This window comes from Camponotus vicinus, unplaced genomic scaffold, assembly GCF_025532165.1.
Source record: "Camponotus vicinus isolate PSW18456_S1 unplaced genomic scaffold, iyCamVici1.0 SCAF_11, whole genome shotgun sequence".
In the NCBI taxonomy this organism is placed as follows: Eukaryota; Metazoa; Arthropoda; class Insecta; order Hymenoptera; family Formicidae; genus Camponotus; species Camponotus vicinus.
Window position 1 is genome coordinate 17,919,352 of NW_028141947.1, and position 27,595 is coordinate 17,946,946.

The following is a 27,595-nucleotide window of genomic DNA, read 5'->3' on the forward strand; positions in this document are numbered from 1 at the left end:
GTAAATGAAGCGTTAACACTTCGTTTACGTTTCGTTGTTTCAATTTACGCCTCCTAGAAGCTTCGTTTACACTTCTATTACTCTTTCCTTACATTCGATTTACGCTCCGATATTTATTTTCGCCAGGGATGTAATATCGAGAGATACTCTTTACCTATTAAACTGGATAATATATACTTTTGTCAGATTTTTATCGCACCGATTAGCTAAAAGCACGTAAGAGATTCTATTTATTTATTTTTCATTATCATCCACTATTTGTTTATCGTCATTTTATTCGTAGAATTGATACGATTCTTTCTCGCGATGAGTATCCGTCTTAGTCCTGTTCAAATCGAAATCAGATGCGATCCGATATATTCTCGACGTCCATAATATCGGAGTCAATAGAAGTGCTTTCGCTTCGGGAATGATGAAGAATATTCGAACATAATGGAGTGAATGCGCTGCTTTTTTTCTACAGCGATGACGTTACGTCATCCACAAATGCTGATTCACGGACGCGAGTCAAACATACTTTTAATGGACTTTTCTACTTAGAGGCCAATAAAATGCAACTATCTTTCCTTTTTCCGGTAAAGCCGTGGCCTTCATGGACGTTGAATCGTGAAAACGCAGACATAAACGAAGACGGAGAGTAAAAAAGGGCAAGTGACATCAAAATCTAGAAAATGCCCAAACTTGTAACATTTCCGTACCGTACAAAAAATAATCGCGCGAGACATACACTTTTACGGACAATCTGATTTTGATAAGATAGAAATATCTAAAAATATAAATCAGAAATATAAGACAATAAACATCGAAACATGTTGCGTGTAGATTGCATGATCGGTCGATCAAATTGTATTTGATTTTAATTGAATTTTCGATGAGATAATATTATTCTCACGCGACATGATACACGATATACACATTTCAGCAGTCATTAGCTATTTTGCAAATATTAATAAATTTTACAAGAATTCATTAGGGATAAAAATTAAGATGCGAAATAAGATATTGCTTCTTTCTTTCATCCAGAATTGCAGCGTCAGTTTTAGTTTTATGCTAAGTAACCTGTTCGAATCGCGTTCGATAATGTGTGAAATTGTTCTCGCACGCTAAAGCATTTTCTCCTTTTTCTTCGAGAAGAAGAGAAAGAGAGATTTCAAGAAAAATCACGAAACTACAAACGATTCCGGATCAATTAATGCTCCTACGATCCCGAGAGGAAGTTAATTGAGACGAATGGTGAACGGCGAAAGAGAATCGAAGCTCGCTGTAGACTCCACTCCCAGTTGGATGTGGATCGATGAAACACATTAAAAAGATTTAGATTACGGATGGATGGTCCACCGAAATAACTGACGCCACCGTGTCGAGCCACTCTCTTTCGAGCTCGAGATAAATTTCAAAAGCGAAATGTGGGGAATTCAAAGAATTAAAGAAGTAACGACGACGGCGTAAAAGCTCTTTGAAATGTCTGTTGCCTTCGAGGCAACGCGATGGACGATTTCCGCAAGCCATTGCGATGACAAAGGAGAATCCAATTCGTGATTTATTAACCTATTCCTCGCAAAATATCCAATATATATAATTCAATTGATTCTGCTTCCCGAAAGGAGAGAACATGTTAGAAAAAAATAAATATATTTGACGACAAAAATGAAAGAACATCCTTCAAAAATTTCAGACAAGGTCTATCTTATATACTTTAGACTTTGAAATACAAATATCAATTACGATGGCGTATCGCGAAAAACTGCATTTAATTAAAAAAAGAGTAAATTTTTATCTCTTGTTCTGTTCTTTTTACTTCAAGTTTACTTCAAGTTTAAACGCGACCGATATACTTTATCTTGACAATGCAGTTCTGTTACGCGAAATATTCTACGCGCTCGCAAGAAATAAATCTTGACCTATATAATTGCTTCGACATAGAAATAATATGCGCGCGTGAATATTCATCCGGCGGCCCCGGGCAAATGGTAGAACATGATACCAATCCATTAGTAACTGCTGTCCGATAAAAGTATCCGATGTATCTAGCTGCTAGCTAGATTTTCTTGCCTTCTTCTCTCGCCATTACTCAACATTACATGGCATGCATAAAGTGGGAAAGAACGTCTCCCGGAATTTCTCGCAGCAGCCGGCTTCATCGCGGAGAAAAATTCTCATACTACATTTTCAAACGCTAATCCGCGTTGGCGAATACGAGTCACTGACTCTACAACAACGACGTCCGATCTATTTTCTTGTAAATCTTGAAAACAAATTTATAGCCAGTGATAGCCCGCTATCGACTGCCCTTTTCAAATCTTAGACACGCGTATCTCGCTAACAAATTGTATTTCCCTTCAAACGAGATGGATTACGAAGCTTTTCCGTTAAGAGCATCTCGCTAGATTTCTTTGGCGCACAATGATAAGGGAAAATGTCGTTTCACATGAGAACAATTTTATAGAGATATTATAAAAGCATATTTTCTAATATATACAAATATAATATAAAAGATAGATGTATGTTATGAAAAATATATGAGATTTTACGCGGGTTTTGGGATATTTACTCAAAATTATTTATTAAAAAGAAATTGAAAAGAGTAGCATCTTAATCACCTCACGCACGCACGCGTGGCAGAAAAAATCTAATAAATAAATAAAATATAAAAAGAAAAATATGCCAGCGCTACATCTTCGATGTATTTTTTACGAAAGTTACGTATTTTACTTCGACAATAACCGTATATTGGGATTTTTAGGAGTATATCCGCGAATTTGTTGTTACGACGATGCGTCACGTATTGAATTTTACAGAAATCGTATACTTTACGCATTTTAAGTCCGCGCCAAGGCAACCGGGCAACGTTACAAGATTTAAAGCGCGAACACGACCGCGCATTGCGTTATTGGAAAAAATTGTGCGATATATACTTTGGCCGGCGATCCCAGCAAATTTGTTCGTAAGCTTGTAAAATGTAGTGTTAGGTCATGACACGTAAACACATGCGACAAATTACACGATATTATCTCTCTCGTCCTTCGGGGAAAATATATATCATCAGATAGTTGAATAACTTGTCGTAGTTTCCCCTAAGTAAATCTCTTTGGTACTTTACGCGGGAAATTTATTGCGCGGAAATATTCAGAGTACGGAAATGTATTTCATTAAACAAAATGTTAAGTTCTATTAGTCACGTAAATCGCCGACTTTGCGTTCCTAACGTTAATACAGTCGATCTGATAATTTACAGAAATGTAAAATGATTTTAAACAAGCGTAAATGCATAAATTTGCCCAAGTAAATTCTTGATGAAACTACTCTTCTTTTACGATCATGATTATTCTTGCGTGGCGTAGTGTCGTTTCAACTTTGAACTTTGGAATGCTCCGTAAATTCGAATATAATTCGCATTAACAAGTTGAAACAGGCCATAAACGTTATTTCAATGCAAATAAACATTAAATATGCATTAATAATTTGCACGAGAACATTACGAAAAGAAGACGTAATAATTTACAATATAATTTTACATTATTTTATTTCTCAATTTTAAGAAAAAGAGATATTTCGATAGAATCGTATATATCCTCATATATATTTTATCGGCTTGCATCGAGATACGGTTATACATTGTGGCGCAGTCCTACAAAAGAAGAGATTTCTCTCCTTTTTCAACGTTTTTCAACGTACATATTTTAGGAGATTTTATATCACAATTTTATCTAACTTGTATAAAACATTATTAGATTTTCTTAGAGAAAAAGTTGTCTGTAATATCCTGTTGTAGCCTTCAATTGAAAAATTGAAGACTCTCTATGATAAAGTAAAAGAACGTAAAAGAAAATTTATAAGAGAGATATCACGCATAAAAGGAGAGAGAGAGAGAGAGAAGAGAGCTTAGAAATTAAATAAAGAAATTAAATATAAAACATTATAAACGAATAAAAGTTTAAAAAATACTAAATACTTATACTAAATATTTAATACTAAAGATATATTGCGTTTGTGATTCTCTTGCGAAATCGACTCGGGCATTCAAAGGATGGATCGATTGGAAGAGTTTAATTTCTTAACCGCAATTAAAAGAGATCACACACAGAGGAACCACATATATATACACCCACGCGAAACCTCCACGCGCGAAAGGCCAGACGGTGTTAACCCTTTTCGTTATTATCGCGAGAAACATAATTGCAATTTCATTGTTCCAACGATCGAGTTATCCATCGAGATAATACACGACGAACGATGCAATACCAATTCATAGCGACGTCAGATCACATGATCATGTGATATTGGGCTAAATGTATTGCGCTCGTAACAATATTATCAATGTATGTACGTAACATTGAACATTGACGTTTAACGTTATAAATACATGCAATAATAATGAGCATTGTCAATGCAAATCGAAACATGTCATAGTCGCCTTTTTCAAGTATCTTGAATTTTATACTGATAGCAAATGGTAAAAGCCCGTAGCAATCTTCTTTAAAAAATTAGAATATTATATTTGCAAAAAAATTAACAAAGTATTTCCACAGCATAAGACGCGCAAACTTCAAATTATAAAATAAATATTACATCATTTAATATGATATTCAATTCGTCAGTAATAATTGCGGTAGCTTCGTAAAAATTTAAATCAATTCAAATACATTTTGAATTTATAAATTGAATTATATTAACATTTTGATTATATGCGTACAATTTTTTTCCACGATTTGTATCGAATGTATCCTCAAATCAATTTGACAATCGCTACATCTCGCTCGTCGATAAGACTCGTGCGATGAGAACGCGAGAATCTTATCGGTCGCTGTTTGTTAAAGAACGCCAGGTATGAACGGCGAGCTTTACCTCTTCAGAAAACGATTACGCATCGTGGCGATCGTGTCGGATGGTCGACAGCAAGTTAAGGTCAGACCAACCTTACTTAATCTTGATTCGCACGCGAGTAATTCTCGCGACCGAAGTTAGATTGGGTCAAGGTGCGGTAAGCGATAGACTTGCATGCGCTTACAGCTGATTATAACAATCGAGTTTTTGCGACTGGGACTCGTATATTTAATTCTTTACGATGCTGTATCGAGATGAACTTGACACTTGATGAATACGCAATAGTTTTGCAAACGAATCGCTCGATTAAGAATCATTGCCACCTGTAAAATAAAATATAAAAATTTTTTGTAAAATATTTCATGTACGCGAAAATTCTCGAATTCGCGAACAACTATAAATTTTGTTACTCGAGCTTCCATTCGCGCGCAATAAATTATTCACATCGTTGAGTATATCGTCAGCATGTAAATTTTTTATTAACACTTACACGATGCATTCTAGAATAAACTCACACGCGCATCGAAATGTATGTAATATAAAAAAAATATCAATTTTGTACGCATAGCTGGTGTTCTAGTTCTGTAATAAAACCGCAGACAGCTGATATTACCACAAAACGCGGGATGATTTAAAAAGACAGATCTTTCAATGTAGATTTTTTATGAAGCTCTATAAAAAGCGAATTGATTTTAATGTCACAACGCGGAAATAGGAGCCAATTAAAAATATCCGATAGCATCAATTAACTGACATCGTTCTCAGAAGTGTTTATTTAAAAGTTATCGTTGAATACGTGTCGATATTACTGAATTTTATTTATAATTACTAAATATATATTGAATTTATATCTAAATGTCACAAAGTACAATTATATTTTTCATATTATTTCAGGCTCATTACTTCGTTTTGACACGCATTTGTCTAATTATAGCTGACGAATCGACTTTTCTTTCTCGTACAAGGATTTTCTGAAAATCGTGACCTAAAGACACGAAAGGCTATTTTGTCGGAAATATCTAAGTAGCTTATTATGGCGTCCTCTCTGGCAAACGCAATGCGTCAAAATTATATTTTCAATTAGCATAATACGAGCTCTGTAAAAAGTGTTATTACATATGTTATATGACTGTACAAAGCAACAACACGCGAAACACTGTAGTTTATTATATATTCTTAGAAAAAATTAATATATAATATACAAGGATTTTTTTCTTGGAAAGTTATACATTTATATTGTGTACTAAAAATTATTAATTTTCGATAAAATATATAGTTGGTTACTTGAATAAAATTAATAGTTTTCGAAATATGATTGTATAATAGCAAAAATCATATACTTTATATATAATAAAGATAATATTTAATGTTATAGCAGATACATTATCTGAGTGAAATAAAATAAAATAATATACGTTGTTTAACTTGTGCGTGAAGACTAACTATATATATTCTTTTCATAATTTTATTTTCGAAAACATGGAAATAAAAGGAAAAGATACACACACACACACACACACACATTAAAAAGATAGCAGATTGTACATATTTGATAAGGATTAAGTTCTCTGCAAGATTATGAAATTAACCACCATTTTTATCGGATTATCCCATTATATATTATACATAATGTATATGAATAAAAGATTTTCTAACGTAATAACTTTTCACTGCTACAATAAATTGCTTCGTATAATTGCTCAGCTTGATATTAATGATTTACAAAGAAAATGTAATTTCTTTTACATATGATCAATTTAAAACAGATTTCTTTGTTAGGAATCGTGTTCAACTTTATCATAGAAGAATAAATAATATCGTACAAAAGTTTCTAAAATTTTAGTCAAAATATTACACATTTTCCTCTCATTTGTTTTTGTAAGAATAAAAGATAATTATATTTATTTATTAATTATATTATATTTTTTCTTGTCGTCTAAATCTAAATTATGTATTTTCTCTCTCTCTCTCTTTCTTTTATCGTCGAATAAAGATATTATATATTTTCTTATCGTCTCTTCTTTATATTTCACCAATATTTATGCATAAAGAAGGAATAATAACGACTATATAAAACAAAATGAAAATCTCTACGATTAAAAATTTCGATATACAATTATTTCTATTCGCGCGCTTTTTCTTATAGTTTCTTCGAAGATACCGAACAATATCGTGACACAATTTTTCATCACGCAAAACGAAAAAGCTGGAAAATAAGAAGGTTTTAAGTATTGGCGAGGTCGATCACGTAGCGAAACCGCAGCAACCGAAAATGCTTCCACTTCCCCTTTTGTTGCCGGCGCGTTATTACGACGACGGCGTCCCATACATCTGCGGATTGCATCGAGGAATCGAGGTGATGTCCCAATTCGCGAGCACAGCTCTCTCTCTCTCTTTTTTCCCCCAAAAAGAAGGATAGAAAATGCTTGTACTCGATTTAATATATCGTGATCATAAAGAGGGTATAGAAACGCGCGGGCGTCGTATCGCCATCGACGTGACAGTGCGGAATAAATGCGCGATGGAACTCGGAAGAATCGCGGTCGCTCTACACGAAGCACAAAAATCATCGGCTCAAAGAAGCTGTCATCACATTCTCGAGTCATTCAAAGCTAATTGAAATAGAATTCGTAAATCGCAGACTTGACAGCTTTAAAATAGTATTTAAAACGAACGTTACGCGAGCTGGATTTAATTATATAAACAATCCTTTTTATAAATACGTATCAACGTATATAAAGTAGAAAGACTCGATAATAAAAGCTCCTCTTTCTACTAAAATCGTTAAAAAAAATAAATGGATCGAGGAAATTTTATCTTGCTAGATAATAACTCTGCGCAATTTGAAGGATAAAATCTGGCGCAAACTAACTTGTCTTCAACGATCTCTCACTAATAAGCTCGAGCAGAGCCCACTTCTCTCAATGCTCACTCATACATGCATGGAAGTCAGCTGGCGAAAAGCTCGACAAATTTGCTCATCTCGTCTCGACACGGATGGCAGCCACGATTTACCCATTTTTATTCACGGTCCAGACGCATCTGCGACACCGCCTCTGCACGACGTGAATCGCGATTAATCTGCTCATACGGGGAGAAAAGGCACTGCGAAGGTAGAAGTATTTCCGCGCTCGTGAAAAATTAATCTGCTGATTTATTAAATTTCCGGCGCGAATATATATATATATATATATATATATATATATATATATATATATATACATCTATATGCATATACACACACACGACCGTATGAGAGCGACTGCCGCCGTGTCTTTGAAAATGCAAATTTCATGTTCTTCCGGGAACAACACAGTCGCAGAAAGACCGCTTGCGAAACATTGCAATGATTATAATTCCAGAGTCTTCTCTCGCGGTCTCATCTCGCGATTAAAAGTTAACGCCGAGAATATACGTTTTGTTTTCGAGACTAATTATATAGCAATTTTGTGACATTATATCTTCATTATTACTTTATTACATAATTAAGTCTAACAATATCATTAGTTTTTCTATTTTTTTCAGCTTTTAATCAACTGTCAGTTTTTATAAAAACAGACAATTGATTATTTTCAATCTCTTAAAAATTTAAATTTATAGGCCATGAAGCTTTACGTTACGAAGCTTTCATATATAAAAATGTAAAATGTTAGATAAACATATATATAATCTTTCTCCAATTATATTCGTATAAAATACTTTGTTGAAGTCTGCTTTTAGCAATAAGCAACGGAGTGAATGCGCGTTCCAGACAAGTACCATCGAAACTTTATCGTGCAGCAAGCACAATATACGAGCAGTCCGTTCCCCAGGTAAATATTCATTTTGCCAGCTTTATTGTGACTAAATTTAATTAAGTTTTATCATAAACGTTGGGTGTATATATATTATTCGCAGTTGGGAGATGAGTTTGAAAAGTATCTTCGATGGTATGATTCGGGAAAGGAGGTCATCGGATAAAGACAGAGATTCGAAAATATCTACAATATACCTCTCTTTAAAGGTATACAGATTTCCATCAAAGATATTAGAGACGACTATAACGATATATGTGCAAAAAAAGAATCTTATAGCAATTGAAAAATCTGATATAATTACATTTTTTTTACAAAAACTCGAAAAATTAATTTTATCTTTGAAGAATCTTTAATTACGCAATTTTTTTTTGCATAATTTGTAATGTTACAGACGTTTCCATGCCCTTTGTATCTCACAATCTTCATCAACTTGAACATATCGAGCGAGCTTCTAAATTCGTCGCTCTTCTCGCTATAAGGATTTCCGTTTCACGCGATTATTCCACTCCCCCGCAAAAACTTTTCCCGAAGGCTCTCCTGAGCCTTATCGAGGGTGGAACGCAGCAGCCCCCCTCTTTACAAAGGCATACCCGCCGGTCGGAAAACTGCAACGATTACGAGGGATGATTTATCGCCGGGAAGCGCATAGATCGCGTGCTGTCGCTCGTCTTAATGCGCGCGGGGGCGCGAATTCTCCTCGTCAACGTCGACCCCCGTCAAGGCTGACGACGAACCTTGTACGCGGATCGCGAAGGGCTGATAAGGCGTGGTCGAAATCACGCGTAGCGATCCGTGTGTGCTCAATTGTGGCGTGATACAACGTTGCTGCCGAGTTGCCTACAACTAACTTGTTACAACTAATGTAATTACGACACGCGCTGCTGAGATCGCGAATGGGGATAGGCGGGCCGACTGTTCTTCAAGGCTTTTACGACCTTCGGAAAAACTCTTTCGATAGAAATACTAAGTTATTGTACATGTGTGTGTTAATCTATTTCCAAAGTGTATTTGTTGCTTTATTTTATCGTGCCTTACATTTTATCACTATCTACTAATTATTATATTGTTTTAAATATAAGATATTTGGAAGCTGTATATTTCAATATTTTTAATGCCCATTTGATTAAGAAAAGATTTAATTTGAGTACGTTCGGATTTGATATAAATGACTCTCCTATAAATCTTTTCGCGTTTTTAAAAATTTTAAAAATATATCGTCAAAAAATTGCATGTTAATCTTAAATTGAATATGAATATGAATATCTATCGCAGATATTTGTCGTTAAATTCGGTCCACGTGCACGACTGCTTCAATAATGAATCCGATCATGATCCCCTGTGGTTTTAGAGTTTTAGGGTCGAGTCTGAAAATACGACAAATGCATATTTCAACATATAGTCGCCGTACTTTGTCTCTATTATAATGTACGCGAGCAAAGTTCGCAATAGTATTATATTTCATGCCTCGGTCCTTTCTTCCGTAAATTTCAAACCACAATTGCCAATTATCTCTCGCTTATCTCTTTCTTCGAAGGATTTTTTAGAAAGATTCGCACAAAAGATTACATATTTCATGAAATTAAACGATTAAAGGGCGCGGGTACTACAATGCGAAGGTCGGTATTTTTAAAAGAATTTTGCACTTGATTTTTTTGCTAGAGAGCACGGGCGATTGGCGGCGGGATGTTAAAAATTTCAAAGGAAAGGCTGCTCTAAACCAATTTTACGGCGCGGCTATAGCGATGGTTTTATGTACGCGTCCGTCGCCTATTTTGAGATTTCGCGAGTTATCGCGACGAGTTCAAGGAGAGAATAGAGAGAAACGATCTCAATTTATACGTTCGCTGCGGAGACACTGCGGTATTGCGTGTTGTACTGAAAAAAAAATGACACGGTGATGTTGGACGAAACGACGTTTCACGAAGCGAATTTGAAAGTCTGTACAAGTTTGTTAACATCATCACGTACACACTAAAGTTCGCACATAGAGACTGTAAACCTTCGTTTACAGTGAGCACAACACCTTGTATAGAACTTTGAAGTAACCTCATTTAGCGCTAAACTGTGTGCGATGAAAGCAGGAATCTAAGTACTGTAAAAAGGTTTCGAGCGTGAAGAGAATTTAAAATCCAATCTTTTCCTCTGAAATATTTCTCTTTTTCTTTCTTATTAATCGTTCACAAACTTTTTGTTAATATTTTGTTTTAATTGTCACTAACAATAAGTGTATATTTTAAAAGTTATATGTCTCAAAACATTACATATATTAAGAAAAGTGTGGAAATTTTTATCAAATAAAAAAATTAATTTATTTCATTTTTGTTATTTTGTTTTATTATTTTATAAAAGTTTTCGCATTTTAAAGCTAATTATTTTTATTTTTAAATTTATTTACATACATATATGTGATATAAATATAAATAGATCAAAAAGTGAAAATAATTAGCTTTAAAATTTTAGCGTATCATTTATATGTAAATTGTTACATTCTTTATTTTTAATGACTGCTATTTGGACAGAACTCGAATAGAACGCAAATTTTTACGAGACTCAACGAACACGATATTCCTTTTAGAGACCGCGCATCTTGCTGTTTATATTCCCATCAATATCAACTCGCACTCAAACTATCGTCAAACATCGCTTCCACGTTCACTTCTCTCACTTCTTTTCATTCATCCTCCACAGGACCGTTATCTACACCCTTGCGGAATCAGAAATAGTACGAGCCATAGAAGAAGAATTTATGTCAAGTTGGAGGATGATCGTTCCGACGACGGTGCCAATAGGGTGACAACATCAATGAGCTATTGTCTGCTATTTTTCCCTCTTTCTCTCGCCTCTTAAGATATGTTGGGAAAAATTTTACAATCCTCAAAATTGTTTTTTATAAACAAATTTATATTTTTAACAAATAAATTTTTCTACAGAAAAAAATTTCTATAGAAATTAGAACAAAAATTTCTATAAAATAATTCTTTAAAATGTTATTTCATGAATAATTAATTGAATGTGAGATGATATGCGTAATGTGAATAATATATATGTGTATTAAATTATATCATATCAAACATTATTATATTAATAATTAAAAATTTTATTAATATTTCTGTATCAGAGTAATTTTAACGATAATATGTATCTCAGAATAAATGTATCATAATTATAATTTGTTTCATCACATATCTTTGTGTAACGCTTATTAAATACAAAATGAAATATTGATATGTCTGTAATTATATTTCGTACAGAAATTATTGACAAAAGATCAATATATTTATTATGTGAAAATAATAATTATCATAAAATTCTTTCAAGTTAACTCTTCCTTTTCTTCTTATAATCGGCAGAATATTACTCTAAGTCAATATTGATATTGATACGAAAGCCTGCGAAAATAATTTGCGAGCTATTAAAAATATTTTGCAACATTAAACGTACCCGGAAAATGCACTACTGGCAAAGTTAAAATAGCGAAGCCGAAAAATTATATACCTATATTTTTACATCGCTTTACGTTAACCACGAGCTAATTCTATACATTTTCAGCATCGTAATTTTTGAATATCTGCGGAACGAAATGTTCACGTTAGCAAATTTTTGCAAACGCGGATAATTGGTTTTCAACGCAGTACTCTTTACAATATATATATTCACAAAATTAATTTTACTGTTTAAAGACCACATCATAAAAAATGCACATAGGAACTTAAGTACATACGAATTTTAATATTATTAAAATTAATAGTTTTAATAGTTTTTCGAGGAGATACATCGGTATACAAGTCTTAAAATAAACGATTGAGAAAGGTCATTGGATCAATAGAAATTGAGCGAAGTCGCTAACTTTATTTATTATTGAGCCACTTTTGTTAAGAGAGGTCAAGAGCTTTTGCATGGAAAAAGAAAGTTTAATAAGTTATAAGAAAAACTTTTTTTTTGTTATATCGTGTTTAAATTCGCAAAATAAAGAGATTATTAAAGCGATAGCAACGTTGAACTTAATTTTCTATATATTTTTCTTTTTTATTTATTATTTTATTATTCAATTACTGATTTTATATTCCAAATAGAATACAAATAAAATATTAATAATTAAAAGTAATATTAAAAGTAATATCTCCTTAACTTAATGTGCGAAAATACAAAAATGTGATATAAAGATATAAAAAACACATTCTTCATTAAATTATATAACATAATATATATATATATATATATATATATATATATATATATATATATATAATTTTAATTTCTCTGCTCTATAAATATTACATAAATATATAATTTTATTTATATAATGCATATGTTATCCACATAAACGCCACGATAGTCGATTCAACAGAAAAAGAAATTTACTAGAAAAAGAAGCTCTATTATTTATACTGTTCCATGCGTGTTGTTGAATAACACTAAATGTGAAGTTATTGCGGACCGAGTTTTGCAAATTTATAGCCCCGTCAATTATTCACCTTAGTGGCTCAGGTTCGACATTGCGCGGGATAGATTCTGTTCGAGTAGTCTCGATGCAAATTTAAACTCTCCCTCGTTGTTTCCAGACGCGCGCGTACAGATACACATACATACATGTAAGAAACAGTGCACCGTCAATCCCTCTCACCTAGATTTTTCAATGCGCCTCTTTCGCTTCAGATCTTCTCTTCCGTGTCCATTTTTAGATTTTTATCTTCGGTCAAGGATGCATTTCTCGTCCGAGCTAAGTCTAACAAAACGCGAACATACTTTGCGTCTTGAAAGAAATTTTAATCCAATTACATTCTTTTTCTTCAAATCTCTATCTTTTAGATCTTGAATAGAAATCTCTATAAATAAATTTGGATCACACTTTGTACACACTTTGTACATTCTTAATGCGTACGAAAAACATTAACTACTGACTGATTAACATTGCATTGATGTTGCGCGATTTGTTAAATAAATGCATAAAAGGGAAATATATTTTTCTGCAACGTATTTTTTCGCCAGAGAAAATCCTTAAAAGTCACCACCGTACCCACAATTTACAATTGTTTTCCGGGCAATGCGGCACTCGAACATTTATCGTATTCGTAGCGCGGTCTATTACAAGTCACCGTTGTAAAGTTTTCTTCCGCAAAATGGGGAGAAACTCACGAAAGCTAAAAATAAATAAATTGGTCGACGAGCGAATTTACATTGCGCACGCACACGGCGGTATGGCAATTTCACTTGCGCTGCGTACATCTGTGCAGATTTGACCCAATGACCCGGGAGCGACGAAACGCAGCGGAAGTAACGCAGTAGCGAATCACTTCCAGCTTGTTCCGATCTCCGGGCAAATTACTGCCGATGCGCCATCGATCTCCCTATCGTACGTAAATTGCACTTTTACGACTTTAAAATTCGTGTCCTTTCCGTCGTAAACTCTATATAAACGTTTCGCGAGAATTTATTTCTCTATCGATTGTTGTTAATGCAAATCGACAGTCGCGCTTTTTCGCGGTTAGCGATAACCACTGCGATAACCAATAAAGGTTTACTCATGCATAACGTATCACTTTACCATATCTGGGAAATCTGTGAATACAAAATACGATATGCAAACGCGTGTGAATGTTTTGTTTTTTTAAGTGAACGTACATGTATATTTTTGTATATTTTCTAAATATATATTACTTTAATTATTAAAAGAGATCGAGATAATTAATTTATATAATTGGAGGGATGAAATAAATTCGTGGCAATTAAATCTTCAACTAAATATAATGAGAAAAAAATTAATTTCGTTTTAAATTTATCGCGAATGAGCTTTTTAAATTTACAGAAAATAGAAAAGTGTTAATTTCTCTCCACGATAGTTAAGAAGGGTTGAAGAGAACTCTCGTGGGAACAAAGAAACGTCTTTCCATTTCTGTAACACTTTAATTAAATGAAATTGGTCATCGTGGATGGTAATTGAAGAACGTTCAACATCATCTTCTTTCACCGTTCTTTAAAGTGTCTTTTATTGTTTTTAACGAAGAAATTTTGAAGGAATTCGATGCGCGCTGAACAAATAAATGCCCAACTTGTAGTAAATTAGTGAGAGATAATTAACAACTCACGCACACTCAAGCTAACACTCGAGTATGTTCGTCATTCAAAAAAAAAGAGAAGAACTTCCACACGAATAGGGGTGAATTAACATCTGCGTGTCGCGTCATGTCAGGTGACTGAACATTTGGAGCGTTATACACGAGACTGTCGCACCCTCCCGCTCAACCCCGAAATTTACATAGCGAGGAATAACTGATACGGATTAATGAGAAGCGACGCTGCACTTAGAGAAGCGGCAATGTCAAATACGTATAAATCATAACGAGTCTGAATAACGAGTGTACACTATAAATATGAAATGTCATAAAAGTGCTAAACTATATCTAACGATTAGAAACGTAAAAATTATAACGATTAAAAACGTAAAAATATTAAAGAGTACAATCAAAATTTATTTGCTCATTACGAGAAGCTATTAAAATTATGAAACTAATTAATTGTTTTAATATTTATATTGTTTCGTATATTTTATCTATCTATAAATAATGTATCTTTTGACGTTTAAAATACTGACATAGATGAGACAAATTTTCACTTTGTTCATATTCATGCTCTTTTTTGTTAGAGATTAATTCGCGACAATTTAATTTACGTAATCCCCAAATTATCTTTTAAATTTTTGCTTGTTGACGTCCAGGAATGTTTCATGCATAATCAGTGTTTCGTCCGTTGACACTGACTGTCAGTACTTGGATTGAAAATAAATATCGACCGATCAAAAGCGTTGCTAGGAATCGTCATCGATTCATGACAGCTGCTTTCTGTACTTCTTTCGCTAACCCTAATTCACCCCTTCCTGCTTCTCTCTCTCTCTCTTTTTATCGTCTTTTTATTCTTCGGCTTCTCTCGTACTCGGAGCGGTCGCGCTTCTTCTAAAAATAGGCGTGCATCGAATAACGAGCTGGGAGCAGCGGCGGGGGCGACTGGGGTTGAAGTTTGCATTGTGAACGCGTACAGAGCGGTGTATATGACTACATAGTACCCTCCCGTCTATCCCTTCATCCCGCATGTAACCGTAGATTTGACCCAATGACCCAGCGAACGGGCCCGAAACGCCGCGGAAACGCCCGAGTGGCTTTCACCCTCGATCCTGAATTACGCTTTCTCTCTCTTTCTCTCTCTCTCTCTCTCTTTCCATTCCCCTTTATTTCAATCTCCCATCCTGTCATCCGCGACGAGAGATGTTTCTCCTCCGCTGATCGACTATGAACGAAGGTGTAAATATTTTATTGTTGTGTATCTATCATACGCGCTAGCGTCTAATGGGGCGGCATAACACGCGACGCCATGATGCGATTTCGGCACGAGCGATACGTTATTTCGACGTCCCCACCCGCACAATGATTAATTTTACGCGGCCGTTTTCGGGATAATCAGTATGTCGCGACGTCATAATGTATCGCGAGATTATACGCGTTATGTGAACGCGTCACCGCGCTCGCATAATCATGGTCCATCGGATGCCCCTACGAAGATTCTCGGGATATCTTCGACGCAATTAGGTGAGCATAACTTGTGTCGGAGATATTAAACGAGGCGTTAAACGAGGTAAGCACATTCGCGTGTTTCGGTGCTTCGAAGTAAATATACATATGTTGCGGATTTTGTGCCACGGTTGGAAAAGATAACACGAGATAACTTTTATGTAAATCTTTCTCCTTAACTGAATTTTAACAGTAATGATACTAATAATCATAAATTCATCTTTTTATAATTTTCAATATTAAATATTGCAATAGAAAAAAGAAATAATTAAAAAATGTATAAAATACGAATGTAATTACAAGATCTTTATGTTCCTTTTGCTCAACGTTAAATTAATATATCCATATAAAAAGTTAACACATCCAATTTTTTCCACTATTTTTCTTATACGCTTAACATTTTCTATACTTTGATCAGTATTTTTACAGTTTTTTTTTTAATTTCGATTATGATTCTTGAACTTTGATCGTTTGTACCTTTTAATCAAAAATTGTAATTTCTTTAAATTAAACAGTTAAACTATAATTTATTTTTAAATAAATTTAAAAAAAATACTGATACTTTAATCAATGATTTTCAAGATAAAGATACATAAAAATCAAAAGATAATTTTATAAGAAAGCATTTCTCAGAAAAATTGATGCTATTTTTTATATATTTAACATTTTTTTAAGATTTGTTTTATATTTCACTTAATATATCCATTTTATATAGCTTAAAATGTTTAAAAAATTATCTCTTTTTAACCTATCTTGAAAATGAAAAGAATTTTGATATTTTAGTTATTTTCAAGTGTCTTAAAACATATCTATTTAAGTATGATTAAAAAAATTCTTTCTTGTTTCTTTGCAATTACAAAATTAATTAATCAACTCATCGAAGACTCTTAAAGATTAATAAAGTTTGATATGATATTTATCAATAAAAAACCGATAAGGATAAGTAATAATGACAAGAGCAAAAATAGCGAGGTTTAAATCTTGATACATAATTTATATAGTCATCATGAGATTAACATGAAGATTTTCTAATGTCAGGCAATTTATTTGATAATGTTGTCGATTAGTGTACAGTAACCGCTAGTAAATCTTCCGCTCTTTTTCATGCGATTTTACCGGATCACTGTTATTCTGCGGTATAAAGCGCTAATGTCGCGTCGACTGTTATGATATATCGCGTCCGTAGCATTACGTAAAGTACAAAACATATGTTCGTGATATGCCTCGATTCTGCTTCTTGGATCTTTTTCCGATCGATTTGCGAAAGTAAACGGGACATAGATAGAAAGCCGAAACCAGAGTGTAAATACATTCCCGACTCCGATAGTTAGTGTAAACTTTATTGCGCGACCCGTCATACATCCGCATATAACTCAATACGCTACATAGATATGTGTTACGTTATTTTGCGATATATAAGCGCTATGTACGAAAAATACGGATATAGAGAGATGCACACGAGATACATTAGCCGCGAATGGCCTACGTCGTCTCTTCACTCTCTCGATACTTTTCCAAGCAACGATAAACGAGAAGGTATTTCAGGACCGCCCAGTCTCATGTACATATATAGGAAAAGTAGCTAGAAGTAGAGCAAATCCTCCGGGTTGTGTGATGCTTATATATATATATATGATAATAGGATTATTTTAGTCTTTTAATCTTAGTATGTGGGTGCACATAAAGAAAATGTACCATAACAAAAGGATTTCTCGTTATTTGCTAACGTGCGCATTTTGTATTTAAATTCAATTAATATAGGAAAAAATAAAACATTACACACATAGTTTGTTAAAATTAAGATTATTATCATTATGTATATCTAAAGTTGTGTATTAGAAATATAAATGTATTATGTAGTGACGCTTTTGTTCAATTTATTAAGTATTCCTGCATATATATAAATAAAATTTAAATTTTGTATGCATAAGACCAAGATTTATTCAAGAAAGTGACAGAGATGGATCTTGACTATCTGATAAACAACTCGTAATTGTGTGAATGTCATAATTTACAAAAATATAAAATACGACAAGAGAATAGATTGTTCTAAAAAGTACGTTTGCGTCAGTATCGTTCATTTGACAGTTTCTTATGTTTTATATATTATATATATATTTTATTCATTTTATATTCCCGGCATGTCACACAAATTCTCTCGGCAATTAATCTGCACGGACATTTTCCAGGTGTAATCTTCTCTCAAGGGGAAAGATCTCTCGCATTACTTAAGCAAACAGAGATGTCAAGAAAATGGATCGTAAAAATATTTTGATATTATTCGTGTCAATTCTATTTAAAAAAAAGTAATTTTATAAAAGTAATTTTATCCACATTTTCTGTCAATAAAGAACTATTTGAATTAATTTCTAATAATTTAATAACTCGTTATCGGTATTTCCAGCGTTCCACACATTTAGAAAAGTAGAAAAATATCATATAGGAATAAGTTGCCACTAAACATGTTATTTCTACGACAAGATCCTTTTAAAGAAACGAAAAAAAAACTATTACAACATATAGTAATGCGATTGAGCGCTTCTCGCGGAAATGTCACGAGCTCCGTAAATTTATAATCTGGACAGGGATAAAAACGAGATGCCATTAATCATGCAACGCGCATCCCAGCGATGCTTCTCGGGTTGCGATATTCGCTCACTTTAATTTGAAAAAATGGTGAAAATTTTAGCCAACGGCAGCGAACGACATATTTTATCATTACGCTTTTGTGTCGTAATCTATGCCTCGCAAAATGTCTTTCCTGACTAATCGTGGCTGGATATTCGAGTATCGTTACGCAGTCATGTGCGTAAAGGTTGGCGTCATAAATCATTGAAGATAAGAAATTATTTTGCAGAAGAAATGTCGAACGAAGAAAATGTTTAGCTATTTTTACAGTATAATAACATGCTTAATTTTAAGCGTTTTGACATTTATACATACAGTTTATTATTTACACATTTTGTCGCGTAATATATAAATAGAATATAGTTTTTAATTACATGCGTTAATTAATTGCTGTGCGAATAATTATAATATGTTTTTTATCGTTTCTATCACATTTCTACGAAATAAAATTTTGTAAAGTATTTCATGTTCAAAAACGGGTTTATTTTATTACTAAAGGCTTTATTTTATTACTAAAATTCAATTTTATTAATATCACTATTCATACACACACATGTTAAAAATCCAATACAATGCAATTAATTAGATATAATATTAAAAATATTAAATTTTTATTAAAATTTAAAAAAAGTGTCATTTAATAGTATGTACAGTATTGATTAGTAATTTTTCTTTTTGATAGAGTTTGTTTTTGCATCAAGAAAAACAATCGCGCGCGCAGATTAATGAAGTTTCACGGTGTTTACCCGGTTTTAATGACTTTCGAAAGTTTAAATAGTCGTCCCTTATCTAATAGGCTAAACCTATCAAACAACGACTAGTTTCCTAATTTCGTGGAAGCCACACATTTTCCAGTGATGTTTCAAAAATTGTTGTAATCTCTCTACAAATTACATCTATTGATTTTATTACACAAATTTATTATAAATATAATAAAATCTCATGACGAAAAATTAGATAAGATATTTATGGTCAACTGCGCTTTTCTTCAATTGTAAGTTTTTTGATGAATTTAAAATCAACTTGTACACAGTCAAGATTTATCAAATATAAAAAGAATCATATTTAAAAGGACTGTTTAAGGGAGGAGAGAACAAAAAACATTTAAAATTACATTTTTAGTTCTGAAGAATTATTCAAATATGTATGCTACATTTATGATATGTCTATTGTGAGAAATATATCTTTTATATAAAGTATAAAATTGTAATGTCAGCATGCCACTCAACTAAAATAGTATTTTGTACGGTCAGAAAAATGGCGGAAGTATATTTACAACATCTCGCGCTTGTCCCGCTGGTTATGTTATATATCATGAAGAAAGTTTCTTTGCAGAGTTACTTTGTAAAAAGTAACATCCGTTTTTTCCATAACATGTCAAACTTCTGTACTAATTTCACGACGAAAGTCTCGCATATAAACTTTCATTAGAATGAGCGTTGAAACAAGATGGATGAAACATTTTATTTGGCTGCCTTTTTCCAAATAAAGTTAAATAATAGAGATTTATGAAAATTGATGAAATTTAAAAAAATTTATTGACTTGACAGACAAGTATAATTACTCGTGTATTCATTCCTTCCTCATATCAAATTCGTATAAGGTCGCAGTTGCATTTATCAAAAATCTTTTTAATTTTATATCAAAAGTTAGCTGTATCAACCGTCAAGACGTATAAAGTTCATATCTCACGATCAATGTAATCTAATCTCTCCTGTTCTCCGTTTTATTTACCGTAAAATATATGATCAAGTTTACCCGTGAGATTTATGCAACCCCCACGCAACCTCGGGGCGCAATCCTTCTCATTTCTTGTTTTTTATTGAACGTTGTTTCTCATCTCCAGACAAATGAAAGGAAATAGCGTATGCATTTTTGTAGGTATTGACGAATGCCGCTTGAGCTTGAGTTACATACTTGCAGAAAATATTTGCGTATTTTATCAAGCGAATTGTCGTTTACATACATGCGAAATTATTCGCAGCATTTATTTAATATTTTAAATAATATTATAACACTTTACGAAATGTGTTGAAAATTCGGTCGTATAATCGTTCCGACTTTCGAGTTATTTTCAATTTGTCATAAAATGTGCACAAAATTCTTTTGTTTCGTACGCCAGAGACGATTTAGTAGACGATTCTTTTTGATTAAAATTTAAGATTATGGTTTTGATGTATTATATATAATTAATGAAAACAAAATAATTGAATATTACATGTGTCAATGCTACATACATTTGTGTATAAATACTCGGGTTTTCTGTTATGGATCACAGTTTATATTACAGTGTAATTTACGTAATTGCTTTTGTTTCGTGTTAGTCAGATACTTGAACTTCTAAAATAAAAAAAAACGCAATGTACAGCATTTTGCTTATATTTTTATTTTAATTACAAGATGACTTGTACACCGAAATAACTCGAATGTCGTATATACATTTGGCTTATGTATATTTCTCTCGCCCAATATAACGGTCTAATTTATCCTGTGAAAACTACATTTGAAAAAAATGACGTTCTATGTTATTTTGCCTAGATTATTTTTTCTGCTATGAAGATTTTTTCTTTTCATAAAGATTTTATGCTGCAATATTCGAATTAACTGTCAAAAATAATGCGCATATATCAAATATAAGGTTATTTGTTTTTTTCCATTGCAATAATTTTTTCCTTCGATCCCAGTTATTGCTGAGAGAACAGGATGTGCACCCCGAGATTGTGCAAAAAAATTACTTTCCAGGCAAAAGCACTATTCGCCATACAATCTCTCATCCCTCTTCCATAAAATATTTTTCGCCGTTGTCCGATATCTGCGTCGGAATCCCGTTCTGGCTCTTCCCTTTGGACGAAATAGGGTAATATTAATCGTCCAAAGAGTATCGCGCGCGCAACGACGCGATACGATACGCTCGTAGTGGCTCTAAGAGAGAAACGTGCTTTCAAGGCCGAAGAATAAAAAAACAGGTTGATAAGTTATATCTTGCGGAATCGATGTTCGCTAGGGAGGAGAGAGATAAGCTCACGAACTAAGGTAACTTATACTAGGTCAAGCGTGAAACCGCAACTCAGACTGGATATCGAGTGTTTCGGCATTCGAAGCGAAAATGATTTTTCACTTTATATAATTAATCTCGCATCATTACATAATATAATGTTAGCTCAAACACACATTTGTGCTTGTAGAATTTCGAAAACAAAAATCATATAAAATGTCTCGATGTCATCATGTTTTGCTCCAAATGATAGAATAGCTATCGTACTATTTTTATTTTTCTCAATTGTACTTTAACCATCGATCTGTTTAATGTAACATCATATAATGCCCTTTAATAGAAAAAAAATATATTACGGAAAGAAATTTGAACGAAAAACAAAGATTTGAATCAGCGACGATTCTATTACATTAAATATATGTATATTAATTGCGTAAGCAATTTATTTTTCCTCCATTTCAGCTCGATTTATCTAACTGAAAATTGAATTCGCGAAACTTTCACAGAAACCGTAACACAGTAAAACTGTTGAGCTTATCAGGCTCAATCTCCAGCTCGATATTTCTGCACAACTCCTTGTCGTTAAACGAGCAACACGATCGATGCTTTTTATTTTCAGTTTTATGTAACTAACAGCCGTGATCAAAAGTACTTAAGAAATAAATGTTCATTCTAATAATTTTATATAATTCCAAAATAAATTTCAAGTAAATCAGAGGGATTTAATTAAATTAAATGACAGCTAGTGTATATAAATGAACAATTCGGATAAAGAACCGTGTAAATTGAATTTTCATAATATAATTAAGAGCTTTTATTATTATTTTATTTTATTCGTTACTATTTTTGAAACATTACAGCTTTACATTTATGTTTAATGGAATGCACTGACTGTTTTAATGCGCTTTACGGTTCATTTAATGCTATATGTTAAATTTTGAAATTTTACATCGGGCCGGCTATTAATCTAATTTTTCGGAATTTTTAGTGAAGAATAAGGGAAATATATATATCATCAATACGAATTTATAGTTTTGTAAAAAGATAATATATTTTCGATTACAAAACTATAGATTTTCTTTGTAAATTTTGCTAGCTAGAAAATAAATTGCGAAGGAAAAGATATCGAGAAGCGATGAATTCAATACATCGACGGTTTTTAATTCCATTTCGACATTTGCAATATCGATGAGATCGTGTAAAAGAAACAATTTGCCAAATTCCTCGATCCATCATAATCGAAATTCTAATGGCTTACATCCAAAGGAATTTCCCATCAAGGAGATGGTTCAAATTTTGAATTAAAAGTTTTTAAGAACGGAGTTTCTTTTACATCAGTTTGTAAGAATGCAATTTAATGAAAATGTGCTTTTTCTTTTTCATGGTATCTGTAAAATGTCTTAAATAATAACGGAAGAAGAAAGATATCTTTGCGTCTCGTCGTCTGAAATTGAAAGAAGATGTAATTCTCGGATCGCGAGCGTTAGAATAGTTGAAGAGAGATATCGTCGTATAAAGTTTGAAAGTTTCTTTGAAATTGCCGGGACGGGGATTCTGCATAATTTTAAAATAAAAGAAGGCATACAAAAGGTAAAATATGTATCTACACTTACAATGATGTGATTTGTTACATTATGAATGTTACATTATGTTGGCAATTATTCTATTAGCGCGCATTCTATTAATTACGTATTTTAAATTTATATGTATTAAATAAATTGTTTACATAATATATTGCGACATATATTCTAACTATATTTTGATCGAGTTGCATCATTAATTAATTGTAATGATTATTTATTTAATTAATAAATATTATTATTTATAATTAGAGGGAGATGTATATCGCATCTCTCTGACCATAGCGAATATTATCACGAGTCGTTCTTTATACGAGCCAGAATCTACAATTTGCAGAGATGCAAATCTGCAAATGGCATGATAAAATGCAAAGACTTAAGGGAACAGCGAATAACGAACAGATGGATAACGGTGCAACTCGATGAGAGATAGTAGTAAATCCCCTTTATTTACAGGCAAGTAGTGTGCGAGCGTAAAAACGGCGCCGTGAACTCCACCGTCGTATAAGCTAAATATAGACGGCACATGGCACGCTTTTCCAACTTTCCCCGAGTGTCAAAGCTGCAAAGCTAGTAGCAAGTAAAACACGGTAACTGAACTCTATCTGTCGTTTGTCACAATCATCTCTCAGGATGAGGCGTTTCCTCTCGGCATATGCTCTTCCGGCCGATATATTTCACCTCGCCCCCATAAAATCTTACAATAAGATCCTACTACTTTTTCCGTCGTTTAATAGTTCTCATCTGTCTTTTCGTTCGTCGCGACGAATCTTCGTTTAACAAAAATCACACAACCATCGCGATTGTTTCTGAATCTTTACGCTCTTTTTATTAAAATGCTAAATTTAATGAATAATAAATTTGCTTTGACAGGAATCGCTAATCGATATAAAAAACAGTTTGAATAACTGATAGGATTGTGGCGGTTGAATTAATTCACAAATTATCGTCATCGATGCGCTGCATCGACGCGTGCCATGAATATTATATGAAAATTACAAATCCACAGGATTTGGCTCATTAGGTTGGACATAATATTTCACCTGACATGTTAAATAAAAGAAATAACATAACAATAACATAACGATAAATAAATAAAAATCTCTTCTTTCTTTAAAAAGAGAAAATTATAAACGATTTAATTGTCACTTTATACAAATGTTTAATCTGTCTGTAATGTAATAGAGCTATCCTATTCTCAATATTTGTGAAAAAGGCTACAAAAAATTTATATATATATATATATATATATATATATATATATACATAGAGAGAGAGAGAGAGAGAGCAATCAAAAGAAATCAATATAGCGAACAGATATACACTTTTCTTGCAAATAAGCTTGCTAATTTCGCACTCACTATGTATTACAGACGCTTTTAACAGCTTTTATTCTCGATATTTGTAAAAAGCTGGCGCGCAGGAAAGGAGGGAGCTTTTTCACCGATCTAATATACAATACACGTATTGACGGCAGGCATTGGTCACCACTCCCTCGCTCCACGAAACGTCGGTTTTGTATTGTGTTTATCGACAGGTAGCTGGTTTGACTAACGAGCGCGCGCAGAAGGGGAGGATAGGCAGTTCGAACCCTCTGCTCGAGGTCGTGTGTCGCAAGCGGATCATTTCACCCGGCTCTGATGATTTTCAATCACGATAATGCATCAAAGCGGTATAACGATAGAGCGGCATAGCGCACCTGTGCCGTCGTCGTCGATATTCGCTTTACTCGTCGTATTTGCGAGCGTGCCCGCGTAAATCGAAATCATCGGTTTTGTGTGTAATTTACTTCCGGGGCAGTGGCTCGTCGAAAATATGCACCGCCGCTATTGCCGTTAATAATTTGCTCTATCGAGTATCCGCCGTTGCGTTATTGTTGCACCGCGGCCGTAGCCAATGTTTGTTTGTAATACACCGTGACATCTCTCTGCTTCCGGGATAAAGATGTAAATATCTTCCCGTAATTGCTATCCCTTTCATTCGCATCCAGTCCGATACAAGCTTTTCCCTCGTATAAAATCGGATTCGTTTAATCGCGTTTTACCGCAACCAATTTGTCGATCGAATGGAATCGAAACGATAGTGATGCTACCATTTATTTTCAATAATTAAATGTATTTAAATAATTAAACAAAACACATAAGAAAATATTTAACAATTATAAGAATAACGTTCGTTAATGAAACCGTATGTTACATGTGTGTGTTAATAAATAATTATATACATACTTATATAGATATTAATTAATATATATAAAACGATTAACTATATAAATTATTGTTATAGTGTCAGAAAATATCACATTTTTTATATCGATATGTCACAATTGCCACACGAGCTAACTCGAAAATCGATAAACCTTTATCGAGTAATTCTTTCGAAAAAACCGATGGTGTGATGACTTTATACGCTATGCGAACCTAATCCTCGTTTATCTCGTCATGCAAAGCATTTTTCCAGGGGAACGTAGTCTGAATAAATCATTCTCATCCACGAAAAAAAAAGTGCCGTCAAAAGATCCACAAGTCAATGACACGAGATGGTATGACAGGAGGCACACTGACACACGTCATATCTGCGTGATGGTGTGTGCGCATCACCTGAGGGCAAAAGCCGATAGGATTTATTGTCTTTACGGAAAGAAATCATGGGAGAGATTTCGGTCTCCCATGTCGAAGAAAATTTAAGAGGTTCTGCGGATAAAAAGCGACAAAAAAAGCCACTCTCGAAACCTCGCGTAAACATGATAAACGTCGTCGTCAGAAGCGTAGAAGAGAATTTCTAAAAATTTCGCTGAAGACACACAACTTCGCATGTCACCCCCGTCTCACGATTGATAATGGATAAAAAGTCTCTTTCTCCTAATTCACAATACCATAATTCTCTTACAACTTTTACATTATTATATTAATGAGCGTAACTTTTCGTCGTGTTATTCCTGAAACCGCCTCGCCATTTAATTTAATATAATTTTGGGATGCACGCTCTTATAATTTTCTCATCGAATTTAACTCGACTTTAGATACATTACTTTATTAAGAGATTTAGTTTACTGTATTTTACGCTTATTACTTTCGCGCCAAACGAGAGAGAATGATATAAAATTATATTATATATAAAATTATTATAAAATTATATTACATAATATTATATCTTAGATTATGTTATATATAACTTTGTTAAATTTCTCTCTCTGGTGACAAAAAATCAAATTGTAAAGATAAAGTTATGACGTTACGTATAATTTATTACATTCATTCGATATTTTACCGGTGGGAACGATAAGAACAAAATTACAAACGCGACGAAATTTGAATGACCGTTGTTCCGAACTTTTAATTAACTCCAAGTTAAAACTTGGTCCGCAAAGATCCATCGACCGTTACTAAGGTAGCTTGAAATTTACTTGTACACGACGCGCGTTTTGAGCGCGTACCTAACACTTTCTTCTCCAGAAACGAGTAAGTCAATACATTACTCCAAGTCAATATACGTATAATCGAACAGATTCGCCTTCGTTTACGATCCGCTTGACTGCCGTTGCTATTTTTGAACGTATATGAATATAGAGAATTCCGACAGATTCCGGAAATTCGAGGCATTCCAATTAGGAAAATCGATATCAAATTACATGCTTGATTTAGCCCTTCCATAACTGCCAAAAGGTTTATTTATGATGCTTGAATCTGCAGTGCAGCAATATTTTTTATGAAATATTATACCATCGCGCACCAATAAAATCCGCGTAACAATAGCAAAATTATGATTGAGGGATTCGAGAATAATCGCGAAATAATGCGACATTATATAATAGGGATATTGATTTACGTAAAATTAATAATTTATGTCCTTAAATCTCCTAAATACGTATAATAATAATTTATGTCACTATGCGCATCTTATTGTCCCGAATACAATTAATTAATATTCTATCGTATCGATTGAGATTAGATCCATAATTTCTTATTGCTGAAAATAACAAAGTTTTCCACTTTTCCACTTCTGTCACTCTTATTGCGATCGTAAATTAAAAAGTTCTTGATGCCTACGATTTTCCGAAGCTTCAACTGTACAGAATATCTCACTTTTCCTTCATTATTCTTTGATAAAAACTCCTTATCAAATTTGGATTTTTTCTTAGCGAAAATGTCAGAAAGTTATCATTTATCGGAACTTTAATAATTTTTAGCGTATATCTTTGCAATTAAA

General features: G+C 33.2%; 1 protein-coding gene across 5 annotated transcripts in view; it reads right to left on the minus strand.

Moving 5' to 3' along the window:
• Positions 1 to 27,595, minus strand: part of Eag (potassium voltage-gated channel protein ether a go-go) — a 78,744-nt gene that overhangs the window by 34,440 nt on the left and 16,709 nt on the right. The window lies entirely within an intron of this gene.